This window comes from Carya illinoinensis, chromosome 15, assembly GCF_018687715.1.
Source record: "Carya illinoinensis cultivar Pawnee chromosome 15, C.illinoinensisPawnee_v1, whole genome shotgun sequence".
In the NCBI taxonomy this organism is placed as follows: domain Eukaryota; kingdom Viridiplantae; phylum Streptophyta; class Magnoliopsida; order Fagales; family Juglandaceae; genus Carya; species Carya illinoinensis.
Genome location: NC_056766.1, coordinates 15185040 through 15203522, shown reverse-complemented (window position 1 = coordinate 15203522; position 18483 = coordinate 15185040).

Here is an 18483-nt window from a genome sequence, read left to right as displayed (position 1 = left end):
CCATAGGCGGCAACTGTTGCTCACGCACTTGTCTAACAAATACATTGCTCAAGACACTCGATACAAGAGAAGCTCATGCTCCTCGGGGAAGATGTGGCGAGGTTCTCTCTAAAAGGATGGTTTTCTACTTTTTGCAATTTACTTAAATTAATGTTTGTAATGTTTCAAGTTAGATTTTATAATTTTTAGTGAGTTTTTAATTTAAATGGTTGATTTACTAAACTTCTTTAACCGTGTCATATCAATATGAGAAAAGTTGTTTTTCATTTTAAATTTTATCACTTTCATATATTTCCATATCTCGACAATGGCAAGATATTAAGATGCATTATAAAGACGTCATAGTAGCTCTCTTTCAACCGAAGGGGCAAATGAAAGCAAATAACGATCAAATCTTGACCAGCTATCTATAAAAACCACTCGGCCAAGCCTCATGATTGACTATATTTATACAAATAGTGGGTTGGTTATGAAAATTATTCAATGCTTCAATGTTCAAGATGCATAGAATCTTAATGCTTAGCACATTTTTTTATCTACAATAGTAAAGGTCCAAGGCATAATTTTCTTCAGAAAAATCAAGTTGGACCCTTCCCCGCACCTTGCAAGTTGCAGGGGATGGCTTTTTAGCCCAGGGGCCCCCGCCCCGGTAGCCTAGGGGTGGGATCAAAAAGCCATCTACTCCAACCCCCGCCTAAACAAATCAATTGGGTCTAAAAAAATATTTAATATTTTTAGACCCAAATTATAATATAATGTAAATTATAAATTTAAATTTATCAATATAAAAAGAATTTAAATTTATTAGAGTTATACTTTCAATTGTCTTAACCTTCCAGACTAACCTTTATATAAGAGGTCAAGACAATACAATAACTTAAATAAAATTTCAAGTCTTTAATAAATTGTATATGTCTATATACAATATATTTATATATATATAATCTTTTTTTATATATGAAGAGCGGAGCAGCAGGCAAGGTGGGTCCCTCTAGGGTCATCCTGCCCTCGCCCCCCATTATGCATTCTCCCTACAAGGCAGGAGCGGGGCGAACGGGGGAGGGGAAGGGGGTACAGGCCCCTGCTGCCCACCCCTAAGACAAACGGAGAGGATTGGCTCTAGACATGATGGGACTTGATCCTTGACTATTGGCCCTAGAGCCCATAGGCACTTGGTCCAATATGTTGACACATATATCTGTTTAAAATGTGTTGTGTAAGTAAATACAATTAGGGATGTAACCGGTACGATTCGGTCTGATTTTGGACAAAATTTAGGACCGAACCGGTATGCACCGGTTTTGCATTTTTCAAAACCGATTACGCACCGATTTTTCTCCTAAACCGGTATTCCAGTTTTACCAGTTTCCGGTCTGGTTTTAATAAAATACAAATTTGTCATAAAAATTCTGTTAAAAAAAATTGATTTAAAAAATTCTGCTTTATTAAAAATCTATAACCATTTACAAAAATCTGCTTTACAAAAAAAATGTGCTATATAAAAAAATTCTGTTATAAAAAATCTGCTTTATAAAAAAAGATTTGTTATGTAAAAAAATTTTGATATAAAAAATCTACTTTATAAAAAAAAATCTGTTATATAAACAAAATTCTGCTATATAAAAAACTGCTATAAAACAAAAATTCAAATAAGAAATCTAGTATAAAAAAAAAAATCTGCTATAATTCTATATTAGACAATTAGTATTAGTATATATATATTAGTATTAGTTTTGATCATTTAGTCTATATTAGAATATTAATATTAGTATATATGTGATTATTTTTTATGTGATTAAAAATTATATATAATATAAAACATATTATATATAATATTAATATATAAATAGTACCGGTCCAGTCCGGTCCAAAACTAACCGGAACCCAAACCAAAATCGGATCGATTCCGGCCGGTTTTTCATTTATGGAAACTGGTTCTAGACCGAGCCAGTCCAAAACCGGCACAATCAGTCCTGTTCGATTCGATCCGGGCCGGTTTTCTGATCTGTCGGGTTTTTTGTACACCTCTAAATACGATTAAACTAGCATTGCTACTTAAAGAAATAGGTAACTATGCTGTCCTTAGTTTACGAATTTGTGATCCAAGATTCTAACTTGATATGTTTGAGACCAATGCTTTCGAACGTACTAAGTTTGAGATCCCTTGCTTTTAAAACCCTCGTGATGACTTCCTAAATAACCATTTAAAATAATATGACTTCCTATTTAACACCGATAACCATTTAGGGTATTTTACATTAGTAAATAATACTAAATATGATAAAGTTTAAGATAAAAATATAATTGATTCAGAAAAAATAGGCAACTGTCCTATTTTTATTTTACAAATTTATGATCCAAGATTCTAATTTGAAATGTACTTGTAAAATACTGTTAGATAGTCTTACAATATGTAAGTTTCACGTACTCTATTTAAAAAAATAGGTAAATATGAAATTTATATAAAAAAAATTATATTTTTTAATAATAAGTTCTATTATTTTTTAAAAGGAGTGCACGTGCCAAGACTATTATTCGTATCATACAACTCCAAACATGCTTGAAGTTGAGAAAAATAATCTCATCATATCATCAAGGCCGTACAAATTACAATTCCTAGCCAGCCAAGATTAAAAGCATTTTGTACAAAAAAAAAAAAAAAATCAAATTGGATTTATTAATTAAGTGTGAAGTTTATCCTTTATCTAATGAGTACTACTAATGGGTTATTTAAAATTTACTGTTCAAATTACCCTCTTGATATGGAATGGTGCCACGTGATTTATTAAAGATTAAAAAAAATATTCAAAATAAAAGGACGTCAAAAAATATAGAAGAAGATTGAAACCTTAAGTTTCCTCTACCCCTTTTGCGTTTATATTTTTAATTTTTTTAATAAATCACATATGATGATACAACATCAAAAAGGTTATTCGAGCGAGAAGTTTCACCTGATAGAATTATTCTTATACAATTAAGTCTAAGCAAACTGAGGGGATTGGTCCAGGGGCTCATAGGACTTGGTCCTTGCCCACTGGACTTAAAGCACAGAGGCTCTCAAACATCGGCCCAATATGTTTGTGTAGACTGCCTGAGTAATAAGAAACAAATTGCCCATTTCGTCAGTTACGCAGATGCAATAGAAACCAAGCCGGCCTAGAAGAAAACTTGATCACTAGAGTTACACTTGAGATAAGGTCCAAAACTTCTCATTATTTACTTGGGAAAATATTTATAAAGAGCTTTGATGTGCAAAAATCATAATAGTTTTCCATTATATCTCTAAGAACAATTTTTTTTCAAAAATCAAAACTCCAACAAAGAAAATACTCTATCCATAAACAGATTATACAAAAATAATCTCACAAATTGACGTAATTTAATGTATTACTTTTAAGTAGGTCTAACGGATCAAATAAAATAACTTCAATTTGTAGAATTCTATTTGTATAATTTGTTATAGATGGAGCACTCCTATTTAGTCTTTTTTAAGTATAAGTTGAGACGTGTTATTGGACTTTCTTTGAATTCTTTTAAAACTTATGAAAAGTAATTTAATAAAAGGTCAAGGTTTGAAGGTTGAATTTCAAAGTTCAACCATCCCATTTGAAGTTATAAGGTTATCAATTTATTAAGGCGCAATTGAAAATTTAGAATTTTAGACCCCACCTCATGCAGTCAAATGGTAATGGTGAAAATAGTCTCTCAAATGGAATCATTTCATATTCTTATATAGAGAAATATTAGGTTTATACTGAGTATTTTAAAAAGAAGAATCTATGAACTGATATAATTCATCAGATAAATTATATAATTAAAAAAGAAAAGTTTTATAATATGATGCATCACTTTTAATCACGTCAGTTTATAAATAATTTATTTATTTATTTTATAATTGGTCCATCTATACTTGGAGTCAGAACTATGATTTAATTCTTCAAGCTAGTAGGGCGAATCACTTGAGTACTATTCATTAGGGTTTGGCACCCACTCTACCTTTTTAACCTATCCAAATTAATATCCCAAACAAATCATGGCCCACCCAATTGTGATGCACATGTACATTGCTTGCTATCATGCCATATAACTAATTCTTCTTTGGTAAAGAAAGTGGCCACAGGGGCCCATGAGCATATATTTTGAATCATTTTCCTCCCAAAAAAAAAAAAAAAAGAGCTTTAATGTTTTGAGATTTTGGGATGCCTTCTAAATGTGCTTAATTTTTTTTTTTTTTTCAAAGTTTGGATGTGAATTCTAGGCTAGAATGAGATTTTCTATAGTTTTTTTTATACTTTTTACAATGTGAAAGAGATAGATATAAGACTGGTTTAGATTTAGAGATGAGATGGTTTTAGATAAAAAAAAAAATATAAAGTTGAATAAAATATTATTAGAATATTATTATTATTTTTGGATTTGAAAAAGTTGAATTGAAATTTGAAAAAGTTGAATTGTTTATTATATTTTGTATGAAAATTTGAAAAAGGCAAGGTTTATATGTTGTCTTTATCTCTATTCGAATTGTAAAAAGTATTTAGAACATAAAATTATAAGAAATCTTAATCCTTCTAAGGTTTGAAGTTAGAATAAATACGTATACAAGATGAGTTTATATCTAAAATAACAGATTAAAATCCCATCAAGTGTTGATCAAGTAGGAAAGAGACACGTAAAGTTAAGTTTGCAGTATTTATTTACCATTCAAATGTTCTAGGGCCCCGTATGATGTTTATCTCTAGTACTTGGAAGTCTTCAAAATGAAGCTAAGAAGTTGATGAGTTTTTTCCCCAAATAACACCCTCCCTACGAGACACACGACAATAACAACATTCTATATTAATTTAACAGATTGAGTATAACTTAAGAAGATGAATTTATGTGAATATAGAAAGAATTGTTTTCTTTTTTCAACGCAATACTGAATTGGGCACCCAACCACTTCTCAATAACGTAAGAAGAAATTGCATGCATAACGGAAATACATAGTCAAAAGTGATGTCATCCAGCTAATTTCCAACCATTTCTTTCTGCCAAACAATGGGTTAGTAAACAAATCACCTCTCTCTTTCATTATTTGATTGTTGGACCACAATGAGATCTACCATGTTTAGTTTAATTTTAAGTAAAATTTAGTATCTAAATACACAACTTTTAAATCACTAAACTCATCTCAATTCAAAACATTTTTACACGTGGGATCCACGATCTTTTTCAACTTCTTATAAATATAATATTAAATTCATTTTAATATTCAAACACATATAAACGCATCATAGATAGATCTTACAAAACTCACTTAACCATCTCAACTCGTTACTATTCATTACAAACTGAGTTTAACTCAGTTTAGCTCAACATTCAAATGCAGCGTAAGTAGGTTCCATCTAGATTATACATCATATTCTTGGATCTCTTATATGGTGGGCAGACTTCAAGTTTAGATTCGACTAGAGAGTTTACAAGTATACTTTCCATGACACAATTATGATCATAGTATATATATAATCAAGCTCGAATCGATCACTCGGTCCGTTATGAGTGTTTCATTATAATTGAACTATTATTTATTAATTATGGCAGCGTCAGGATATCATATTTAAAAGTGACTCTCATTATTAAAGAGTAACTCAATCGGGTCGACAATGTCCAACACTGATCTCCAAGATTCCACCCTACTCGTTGAATTTTGCGATATAAAAACTAAAAAAATTTTGCACATAATCCGACCAACTCGGATGTAAGAGTATGGGGATTTGAATTGGGTACGTAACAATTTTTGCTTTCTTCCATCGCTATCCCCACTTGTATATTTGATAGTAGTGCTTATATATATATATATATATATTAAGTTTCTCATTTTATGCATTATTATAGGTATCCGATGTGAATTCTCTATTAATGTTTTACAGTGGAACCTAAATTCATGGCATCTTGCAGAACACACCTCAAATCTAAGCCGTTGGATCCCAAAAATAGTGGGACCACCACTCATTCAATCGTACATTTCTTGAGATCCATTGTCCGACAAAGCTCAAGTTGAATTACAAACGAATTTTGTGCCATTATGTATCAAAAACAATATTTACAATATCCATTAATTTGTACTTCTTTGATGGATTGAAACTATATTGAAGACTGATTTGGATTTCCTATCCAATTTTAAATTTAGAGAATGATAGATTTGGCTATATATAGTCATTTTTACGTATTTTAATACTCTATTAATGTGATTAACTGCATTATTTTTTTAATATTAAATAGTTGATTTGACTAATCACATTAGCTAATTTGACTAATTATATTAATAGAGTGTACAAAAAAATATTTAAAAGTGACTATATATAACAGAACTCATGAGATTATCTCGTTTGGGAGAGTTTTTAGATGTATGAGATTTTGAGGGTTTCTAGAAATCTTACAAGATCAGCTCGTTTGGGTGAGTTTATGGATGTATGAGATTTTGAAATTATGATGAAAGATGGTAATTAAAAAAATATGAGTAATATTCTTCTATGGATATAGCATCCAAGAGTGATCTTATAACAATTAATTAGAAATTACAATAAAAATTAATTAAATACTTAATAAATATTGTATCATGCATGTGCACATTGTGTTTTCTTCTTTTTAAAATCCAAGAACTAGCAAACGTAAATTAATTACCATAACAATTATATTAACAATGAGGCTTCTTAAGTTTATGTTATATGATCCTAAATAGATCAAACACGTAAATTAATATATCATATTAAAATATTTTTAATTTTTTATATTATATATATATATCTAAACATCTCCGTCGCGCATCAATGCTTAACCCTAAACTCCGGTGCTTTCGAAGGTCAAATTATTTGGCGTGTGAGAACCACGTGACTTCTTCGACTCTCTTCCCTCCCGACACCAAGGTGGGTTATATCGTGCTGAAGTTTTCATTATTTTCTCCATGTATCTTTGTCATGTAGCCTTCTCTCCATGCCTCAACGGTATTGTTGTCTCCTACAATGAAGTCTCATTATCATTCATTCATTAGCTTGCTCTTGCTTCGGATCTACGACTTGTCTTATAAATTTACTAGTGGCAGTTGATCATGATGCTACGTACCAAACCTAGCTATTTTGCCATAAATAGCCAAAAAAAGGAGACCACGTTGTTTCCAATTGTGATACGTACGTACGCTGCAATTAACGTACTCAGCTATCTGCTGACTGTAAAAAGTATTTCTTATAATTTATTTATCTTTATTTTTATTTTTAAATTTGAATAAATTTACTTTAAAATCATCTATATTAACTTATCTATCTTTATAATTTTAAATAATTATAAACAGTAATTATTCATCTTTGAAGATGTCATTTTCCTTTATCAAATATTATTTAATTTGTTGTTTTTTTCCTCTCCTCCCAACTCTCTCTTTTCTCTCTTTTTCTCTCTTTTTTTTTCTCTTATCTCTCTTTATTATTTTATTATTATTTGATCAAAAAATACATAATCTAATATAGAAAATTTTCTTCATATTTAAAATCAATCTTCAAAATATGTAATTTTACATATAAAGATAAAGAATCTATTGTCAATACTCTTACGCTACAAACAAATAAGTACTTATAATGAGTTATTTGTGATAAAAATAATTATTTATAATAAAAATATATTCATCTTGATAGAAAATAGTTATTTTCGTAAAAAATAACCGACAATAAATAAGAAGTTTTTAGCTAAGCAGAGAGGAAAGTAAACCATAAATTAGGTATATATAATATATATGCTACACACAATATTATTATTCCTCAGCAACCAAATGATATGATCGTGATTTAATTGTTGTAACTCCGATTAAGTTTGGCAAGCAACAAAAGCGACGTACATACATGCATCCTTGTCAACTTTTGTTTTAGTTATTTTAATTTGAATTTTATGTTTTATTTATTTTTTTCAATACGATTATATGATATTTCACAATTCATAATTGTAACTATCTTTTCCCTCTATAGGTATACGAGTTTCTTGATCTGCTTACCAAACGTCAGATGTCGCATTGCCTTTTTCGTATTAAATTGCATGGATTTGAAGCCGACTTTGGTGGGTTTCCATAATTACTCTAGATAGGACCAAATCAGTCCGTTTAAACCAACGATCCAAGTTATAACTCTCTCTCTCTCTCTCTCTCTCTCTCTCTCTCTCTCTCTCTCTCTCTCTCTCTCTATATATATATATATATACACACACACATATTAGCAAGGATTCTATGGAATACATAATAAATTAAATGTTTAGTCTTTATTAAGGGCATGTTTGGTAAAAATATCTTAATTTAAAATTTTCATATCATCATTACAGTTTTTTAAAATTCTCACACAAAATATAATAAGCAATTTAAATTTTTTAAATTCTAATTCAACTTTTTCAAATCCTAAAATAATAATAATACTCAAAAATAATATTTTAAACTTTCATTTCAATTCAAAATTCTCATCTTACTTATCAAATCTACTCTAAATCTTTGGCATGAGGCTTTTACATAACAATCCAACAAACTAATCATGTTACTCCACTGCAATGAGTTAGCTCTACAAAATAATAAGTTGTCATCTAAAAAAAAAAAATGGCTAATGCAAATCTGTCCTCGCACAATAGGAATCTCAGTACGAAAGTAAGAGGGATTATTTTGAGCATTGATGATTCCAACTTTCTACTATCTAAAACTCAAATTATCGAACCCTAATTACAGACGTCTCCAAATGAAAATTCAAAAAAAAAAAACTGCACGTTCTATGATGTTGAGTTTTTCTTGAAATAATATTTAAATCTTTGGATTCAAATTCAATAACTGTGTGTGGATGAGATAGTTGGTTCATACAAGAAAAGTGAGCTTTTGTGATCAAATTTTAGTAACCAAAAAGACTTTTTTCTACAAAAACTATGGAAAATAGTCATTTTCATCATTAAATTTTGATCACAAAAGCCCACTTTTCTTATAGTACATTGTAGGTCTTGAGGTCCTCAATAGATAAAGTTGCAGGTCTTGAGGTCATGAGGGGGAAGGAGAGACAGGGAAGGAGTGATCAGTGGATCCCCGGTTGCATATCTGTTAGTGGTTTTCCATGTAACTCTTACGTGGCATGTCTCTATTAGTCTCCGATAATTAAGTCTGATAGGAGACCGGTTAGAAACGTTTTTCATATATATATATATATATATATCTTGACTTTGCAAATAATATATGTACATATATATCTAACTTGATGATTACGATTGGAGGCAGGCATGACTAAATAGGGCCAAAGTGCTAATTTGAAACTTCTTGGGGGATATCTCATGTGTGTGCATATCTGTGTTTCCAAAATGAACATCCTTTATATAGATGGGGACCTTCTTTTATGTATGGGGACCATACATTATTCTTTATTTGTTCTCATGTGGCTAGATAATACCATGCTTGACTCATCGGTGCCACCACAAATATAATACCATCCAAATGAGATCTCACTGTTGAATATGAAAGCGTAAACTATTTGTATATTTGTAAATAGCTATTCTCGTCTTATATAATCTCACAAATGATTATTTTTTTATAAAGACCGGTGTGTGTATATGTATATGTTTATACATGTCATATTCATGAAAAAATGTCAAAAACCTAGATCCGATTCCAAAACCAATCTTACCTACACAAATGATGGAATATATACGACTAAGTAATAGTACTTTTCCCCCTCCAACATCCTTAAAATTATTATTAAGAATCCAATACAAAATCCGACATCGAATTTTGGATTCTATTACCTAACCTTTTCTTTTTTCTTTAAAAGAAAGTGACATTGCAAAAGTGGAAGTTGGCATGCTGCAACAACGAGAAAAAAAAAAAAAAAAAAAAAAAAAGGTCTACAAATACAATAAAGCACTGATCTGTAAGCACGATTCTATGATTATTATACATCTTTTCAAAAGTTAATAGATATTTTTTTAAAAAATATTATGTAAAAACAAAATGAGATGAAAACCTATATCATCTTTTATAGTTTCTTTACAAGAAATATTATGTCTACATATACGTAAATAAATTTATACATTGGCATGACTTAGGCTGTTTTTGGTTAGCCAATCTAACTCAATTTATCTTATCTAATCATTACAACTTTTTTAATTTTCAACACAAAATATAATAAATAATTTAACTTTTTCAAATTCTAAAATAATAATAATATTAAAAAATAATATTTTAAACTTTCATCTCAACTCAACTCACTATCCAAACCAGCCTTAGACCTAATTTGGATAGAGATTAGATGCTTCCATTTCAATTTTAATTTATCTAATCTCAATACTCAAATACCATAAATATAGAGAGTTTTTAATTTCAAATATTTAACTTTTTCATCTAATAATTATCTAATTACTACAATTTTTCTAAATTTCTAAATAAAATATAAAATTTAATTTAATTGTTTAAATCTCAAAACAAAAATTATATTTTAATAATATTTTAACTTTATAATATTTTTATTTAATATTTCTCTCTCATTTTTCAAAATTTCATAAAATATTTTATCTTAAATCATTTCTAACCCATTTTATTTATTTATTTATTTATTTTGAAAAGATACCTCTGTATATCATTAAACTTTAATCAAACAATGTTTGTCAAAGTCCAAACAGTCTACAATACAGACTGGGACTTCCTCTATCCATACCTTTTCTTCTTCTAATCTTAAAGCTTCCTTTACTAACATATGAGCTACACTGTTTTTTTCTCTATAAATGAAATGTATAGACCAATCTGGTCTGTTTGCTAGAACAGACCGTATATCTTCAACTATTGAACCCCCATACGATAAATCCTCTTCAATGCTGAGAACTGCCAGAACAACAGCCTTTGCATCCCCCTCGAACATAGCCTTCTGAATATTAAGATCATTACACAGCTCCAAGGCCTTCCAAAGTGCAAAACCTTCTGCTACTGTTGGATTCTGCACATGATGTTTTTTATCACACACAGCCACTAGGACCTCCCCCTCTTCATCTCTAATCACAATCCTCATTCCCATTCTTTTCCCCCTAAGATCAAGAGAGGCATCCCAATTCACCTTTACATATCCTCTTTTTGGTTTTTCCCATGTCATCCTGTTAATTCTGGTTGTTGGTGTCTGTTCTTCCTTCCTCTGGATTTTTTGAGAAATCTGAAACTCCTCAAGGCCTTCCTTTGCTGTTTTAAGCAATCTTGTTGGGCAGGAGATGCTTTTTTCAAACACAAAAGCATTCCTTCTAAACCAAACCTTTCGAAAAAGAACTGCCATCTCCTCAAGTTGTTTCTTATTTAATCTTCCCATAAGTTTTTCCCAAAAGAGTAGGAAATCATGTTCTGTGCTTCTCCATTTCTGAACCAAGCTTTGAGAATCAGACCAAACATCATTTGCAGCTGTACACTCCCAAAGAGCATGCATAACTGTCTCAACTTCTGCACCACAGAGAGGACAACATTGATCAGCAGCTATTTTCCTCTTGTAAAGGTTCATTTTGGTGGGTAACAAGTCATTTCCAGCCCTCCATAGAAAGAACTTGACTACCCTTGGCACTTCCAACTCCCATATACTCCTCCATCTCTTATCTTCCTTCTCTTCCTCTGAACTTCCCCCTTTTCTGTTTCTAATTCTTTCTAATTGCAGAAAATATGCACTGTTAACTGAAAATACACCCTTTTTCGATGGACCCCATATGATTTTGTCTTGTACCTGACCTCTGCTTAAAGGGATGCTTAATATCTGTTCTGCCTCCTCCTCTGAAAAAATGGACCGACTCTTTGCTTCATCCCACTCCCTTTTGTGTTTGACAATCAAGTCTTCCACCCTTGCTTCACCTTGCAAAACTGAAACTGGTGACTGTACAGCATATGATGTTGGAGTAGAGAGCCACTTATCACCCCAGATTTTTATCTTACTACCATCCCCTACTTTCCATCTTAAGCCTTCTTGCAACAAGCCTCTAGCCAACCAAACACTTCTCTATATAAGGGATGGTTGTGAACCAAGCTTAGCTTCCATAAAACTTGTATGCCTGAAATATTTTTCTTTGAAAACCACAGCAGCAAGAGAGTCAGAATTCCTGATAAACCTCCATCCTTGTTTAGCTAAGAGAGCTAAATTAAAGCTCTCCAAGTCCCTAAAACCCAGTCCACCCTTTCCTTTGTGCATGCCCATCTTATCCCACTTCCTCCACTGTATTCCCCCTTCTGACTGCTGCTTACCCCACCAGAATTTTGAGAACATACCATTAATGTCATTGCACAGTCTTTTGGGTAGCTTGAATACACCCATGGTGTAAGTGGGTATTGACTGAAGTACTGCCTTTATTAACACTTCCTTTCCAGCTTGAGACAGGAAATTGTTCTTCCAACTGGTTATTTTCTGCCACACTCTTTCTTTTAAAACTCTGAAAGTCTGATACTTAGATCTCCCTACAATAGTAGGAAGCCCTAAATATTTCTCATAGCTTCCACATACTACTGAGTCTCCAGCTTCTAGTATTTTATTCTTTTCTTCCCACTTAGTGTTGCTACTGAAGAAAACCGATGTCTTTTCCTTGTTTAAAAACTGTCCAGAGGCTTTTTCATACTTTTTCAGCAGTTCTTGAATCATGTTCCACTCTCCCAGGTTGGCTCTACCAAACAAGATGCAGTCATCCGCAAATAAAAGGTGATTTAAGCTTGTTCCCCCTCTGATCACTTGCACACCTCTTATTAAATTCTGGTTCTCATAAGTGTTTAAGATGGCACTCAAACCTTCAGCACAAATGAGAAAAAGATAGGGGGATAAAGGGTCACCCTGTCTTAATCCCCTTGTAGGTTTGATATTGTAACCTGCCTTGCCATTTATCAATACCGAATAGGACACTGTCCTAACACATTTCATAATGAGTCTAATCCACCTCTCACAGAAACCCATCCTTTGCATCACTGTCTCTAAAAACTCCCACTCCACCCTATCATAGGCCTTTGACATATCGAGCTTAATGGTCATACTCCCCACCTTCCCCCTCTTCCTTGTCTTCATGGAGTGTAGCAGTTCATATGCTACCATTATGTTATCATTGATCATTCTCTCAGGTAAAAATGCACTCTGTGTAGGAGATATAATGGCACCCAATACTCTCTTAAATCTGTTTGAGATGGTTTTTGAGACTATTTTATAGACTTACGTTGCAAAGACCATTTTATTTTAATTCAAATATCTCACTACTATTTACATATTCTCTTATTTTATCTCATTATTTAAATTAGATCTATAATACATTAAATTTATTTTATAATAAATATTTTTTATAACTTAACGAATTACATTAAATCAAATTAAGTAATACAGAAATAGTGAAATTCTAGTGCCAGCTCTTGCTTAACTCTCCCAACGTTATGGTCGACAAAGCTCTGAGTTCGTTCTGTTGACAATGTCCTGTTCGATTTCAATGGCCCCAGCATGTTGAAGTTTTATTTATTATTACTCAATAAAAAGATGGAAAAAGAAAAAGCAATAATAATTACGAAGCGTGTACTCCCCTCAACACATCACATCACAGAAGACAGTAATTGGCAGTAGCTAGTGATTACAGATTTGTTACAGATACACACCATATCTGTGACAAATACAGTTCAAGGCAGCAGTCCAATGAGATTTCATCAACCATTTTACTTTTCGTTTTTCCTTTTGTTTTAAAATAGAAATTTAATGAGCTATGAGGATGAGAAGTCGTCGATCATTGCATGCATGAATCACCACAGTCGAAAAGAAGAAAGAAACGACGGCCCATGTCCCTTCACACGGCCCGGCGGGCAGCTGCTGCGAACTGGGGGGTATGGAGTGACCCCATGATTTCCGTTCCTGGATGCCAGTTCTTTAATGCATGTCTTTTTGCTGGCTATTTGCTTCTCAAAAGTATCACAATCTTGACAATTATATAATTAGGAGATCGAGATAATTTTAAAGATTTTAGGATTGTTTTATATATATATATATATATATATGAGATAATATAGTTTTAGGTTAAAAATAAAAATTAAATAAAATATTATTTTTAAATATTATTATTTTAAGATATGAAAAAATTAAATTAAAATTTAAAAAAATTAAATTATTTATTATATTTTACGTAAAAATTTTAAAAAGTTATAATGATGAGATGAAATATTTTTTGAATTGACCCTATAAGGTTATTTGGATAGTGTGATGAAATAAGATGATTTTAGATGAAAGTTAAAAGTTGAATAAAATATTGTTAAGATATTATATCTTATTATTATTATTATTTTGAAATTTGAAAAAGTTGAATTGTTATTATATTTTATGTGAAATTTTAAAAAAGTTATAATGATGAGATAATATGAGATATGTTAAAGAGTATTTTTCAATCTAAATAATCTCTAAGTTTTATACAAGTCTTATATATAGAGAGAGAAAGAGTGGATCATATTAAGAAAAATTAAATTTTTCGCACTTTTTCATGATTGAGTTCACTTTTTAATATAAAAAAGGTCCATGTTAGGTTTGTACATTTGAAACTTATATATATATTATTATTCTAATTAAAAGATTGGTGTGTAATCTATAATTTATTTGAAAAGTGATATTTATAGTTATTGAATATACAAACGCAATATGAAATTGCATAAAAAATTGTGGATCCCAACCTTTCTAAAAAAGAATTCGCACTTGCACAAGTTACAATCTAACATTGCTCCTTTATTATAAGGCTCCCAATATTCATAGAAAAAGTCAAAAGATGGATACTCCATTAGCTTGACATCTACAATAAATTATATGAACATAAAACCTTGATTAAAGAGAAGAAAAAAATAAGAAGAAGAAACTCCATTAGCTTTATGCTAAAAGTCAGTGAATAAGGTGGTAGGACCTGAAACTAATACCACCAGGCCACTTTTGTCGTTGCTAAATATCCATGGACCTTGCTACGCCCATTGAAGCTGTAGTCCAAGAAATTCTATCAGAAGGTTATTTGATTTTTTTTTATACATTCTTTTATATCTTTAAATATTTTTCTAAAAAAAAAATTACAATGTCATTAAAAAAAGGGTTATTTTCTAAATTAAAAAAAAAAATACAGGAAGCTTTCATTTAATGATTATGATGAGCTGTTTTCTAAATGAATAAAGCTAGTTTGTCTACTCAGTGTACCTCTCAAGTGTACAGCTTAGCAATTTTTTTTTTTTATTTAACCATTAAAGAAATGAATTTTAGGGTATGTTTGAGATTACGGTGGGAGTTTTAAAAAGTACGATAGAACGATATAAAGTACTTATATGACAAAATTTATCCATTTGGTAATTTTACATTAAAGTATTTCTAAACTAAGAAAAAGTAAAAAATTATGTTTCAACAAAAGTATCAAAGTGATGCTTTTTATCAGAAGCACTTCAGAAAAAAGTAATCTCTATTTTACTGTGCTATGTACATTACGAAATGACCCTCATCATTTTAGCACAATGACAACTTTGCCAATATATACTTTTTATTATTCTCGTATAATCTACTTAAGACTTTGCCAATCAATTTTTTTCATTCTTCTCTTATAACTTATGCATCGTTGAAAAAATTTTCTTTTTCATTATAATTACTAAAAAATCTATTAGATTATTTTTGTTATTATTTTATTATAATATTTTATTTTTATCAAGTATACGCCTTTTTATGTCAAAAAGTACTTTTTAAATTTATTTTCAAACAAATTAGTATGTTTAAAAGTGCTATAAATATACGGATCCTAAACAATAAATAACTTTTTAATAGTAGAGCTTATTGCATTAAGTTCTAAGCTATAAGTTTTAACTTAAAAATAATGTTTTCTACCGTAATCTCAAATATACACTTAATGTATTGATATATTTTTTATTTTTAAAAATATTAAAATATATTAAAAAAATAAAAAATAAAAAAATTTCAAAACTAAACTAATGATAAGGTTGAGCGGTGCTACTCTGGACAGAGTAACACCTCTCTTTCAAAATTATTTATTAGTATATGAAAGCAAGCATCTTGTAAATGATATTTTACTGTTTCTTTTACGATATATAAGTAATAAATTAGTGACTCTACAGTCACATATGGGATCCCGACGATGATCTATCAGTACTTTATTTATGCATTTTTAATATTTTTTTTATATAAAATTTTTACAATATTATTTAAAAATAATTTTTTAATTATTAAGTTAAAAAAAAGGAAGAAAAACACCTATCAGAATCCCCGGTCGGGATCCTCCATCTGGAAAAGTAGCAATCCTAATTTCTCCAAACAATAAATGCCATGAAACTTAAACAATTAAACGAGTCAAAGTTTTTTGCAGAAAATATGGAAGATTAGGAAGTACATTGGCTGGATACCAAACCTAACTACCCTATTAATTTATGTTGCCCTAATCAATTAATAAAGTCAAGCCCTTCAACAGCTATTTACTCAGTTTTTTAATTTCACTTGTTTCTATCTTCTTCTTTTTTTTCCTTTATTCCTTTGGAAAAAAGAGGTCTCAGGTGGTGCTCCCAAGTCCCAACCAATGAATTTATCTTTGAGTTTTACTATATATAAATACAGTTTCGTATTAATTTGTGTACTAATATTGATTTATTCATACTTAAAATTTAAATTAACATTGTTTTCAATAAAATTTACTTTTGACCAATCACATTATATTAGTACACAGATTAGTACACAATTATACTTGCAACTATATTTTTCCTTTATCTTTAGATTCTTAATTTTGAAGTAATTGACGAGTCATAATTTGAAAATATATAGATATAATATATCAATTTTATTTTTTAAAAAATTGAAATCCATGCTGTCCATTGACAGTATTTTATGGTGTTAGATCTATGGACTATTTTAATATGAATTATAACAAGTGTTTTAACTGCACAGGTTATGATTATGATCAAATTTATTAAAGGAAAATGATAGGGGGACCGAGAATACTTCCTTATTTTGACCGATATGCATTTTATTCAATGCAGGAGACACCATTCTTGAATATCTAGTAGTGTTCTTTATGTTATAAAAATTAGTCTTGAGCTAGTTTTGAATTTGGGCCAATGGTTAGACATAATAGTTTCTATAAATAAAAGAGAATCATTACAGATATAAAGAGATTATATAAAAATAAATTTATAAATTGACGTGACTTTATGTGATATATTATATTTATTTTATATTAAAAATAATTTTATAATATGACATATCTTATCAAACTATATGAGTTAATAAATTTATTTTTATATTATCTGTTTATTATTAACAAATATTTCTTAAATCTTAAGCACAGAGGACTAGAGGAGGCGATTTTTAAGAGAAATGATATTTGTAGTCGTGATTGTGTAAGTACAGCGCAGTCTCTTTAAAAAAAGTGAATTAATACAAAACTTACATAAAAAAAAAAACTAATTTTTTAATCATGGACTCTGCTCTTTTTCAAAGCGATTACGTAGCGTTTACATATTCTACGACTATATGTAGCATTACTCAATTTTTAAAATCTCAACTCCATGATAGAAATTTTTTTTTTGGGCATTGGGTTCTGAATTTTTTATTTTTAAAATTTTTGGGTCTTTTTTTTTTTTTTAGTCATAAGTTTGGGGATAAGGAATTGATTGTTTTTTTCTAACGTACTTTCTTCATGAAACTATATTTTTTAGAATAATTTTATTGGGGTGAGAACTATTTAATTTTAAATTAATGAACAATTAATTTTTTTTAAAAACACTAGCGCTGTTCAAAAGGAGAGTGGGCCAAAGAGCTTTGAAACTCGATCAGAACAAGTTAATATGTTTTGAATTCTTCTCTGTGTACACCAAAAAATTGCTGCAAATTTCTGGGTCTAATCAATGCCAGCATTTATTATTTAATAATTTCAAGCTCACAATATTCTTGAAAGTTTCAACAAAATACATAGACTCGTTGTTTGTTTTCACATAAGATCTAATTTGAATATTACAAATTTTTTTAAATTATTATATAAAATATAATAAATAATTTAATTTTTTAAAAATTTTAATATAAAAATAATACTAAAAAATTATATTCTAATAATATTTTATTTAACTTTTATCTCATCTCATCTATATAATCAAACGAGACTAATTCTAATCTAATTTAACATCTGAATATATAAATTAAGTACATTTTGGAAATAGAAAATAATTAAGTATATTTCAAAAATGAAAAAAGAGTGTGTAAGTCTTGCCTATTCCAACTAAAATAAGTATAAAAAAAATGGAATTCATATAAAAAAAAAAAAACAACCTTTTTGTGGTGAATTCTAAAAAGGAGTTCGCGAGACTTACATGTCTAAAATTTTATCTAGTATTACTTTTTGAAAATTTAGACAATTTATTTTAATTTAAGTTGTTAGAAGAAATTTCTTGACTTCTTCAAGTACTCAATTAATCATGTTAGGAAAATAATGACCATTTTTATATATTTCAAATTT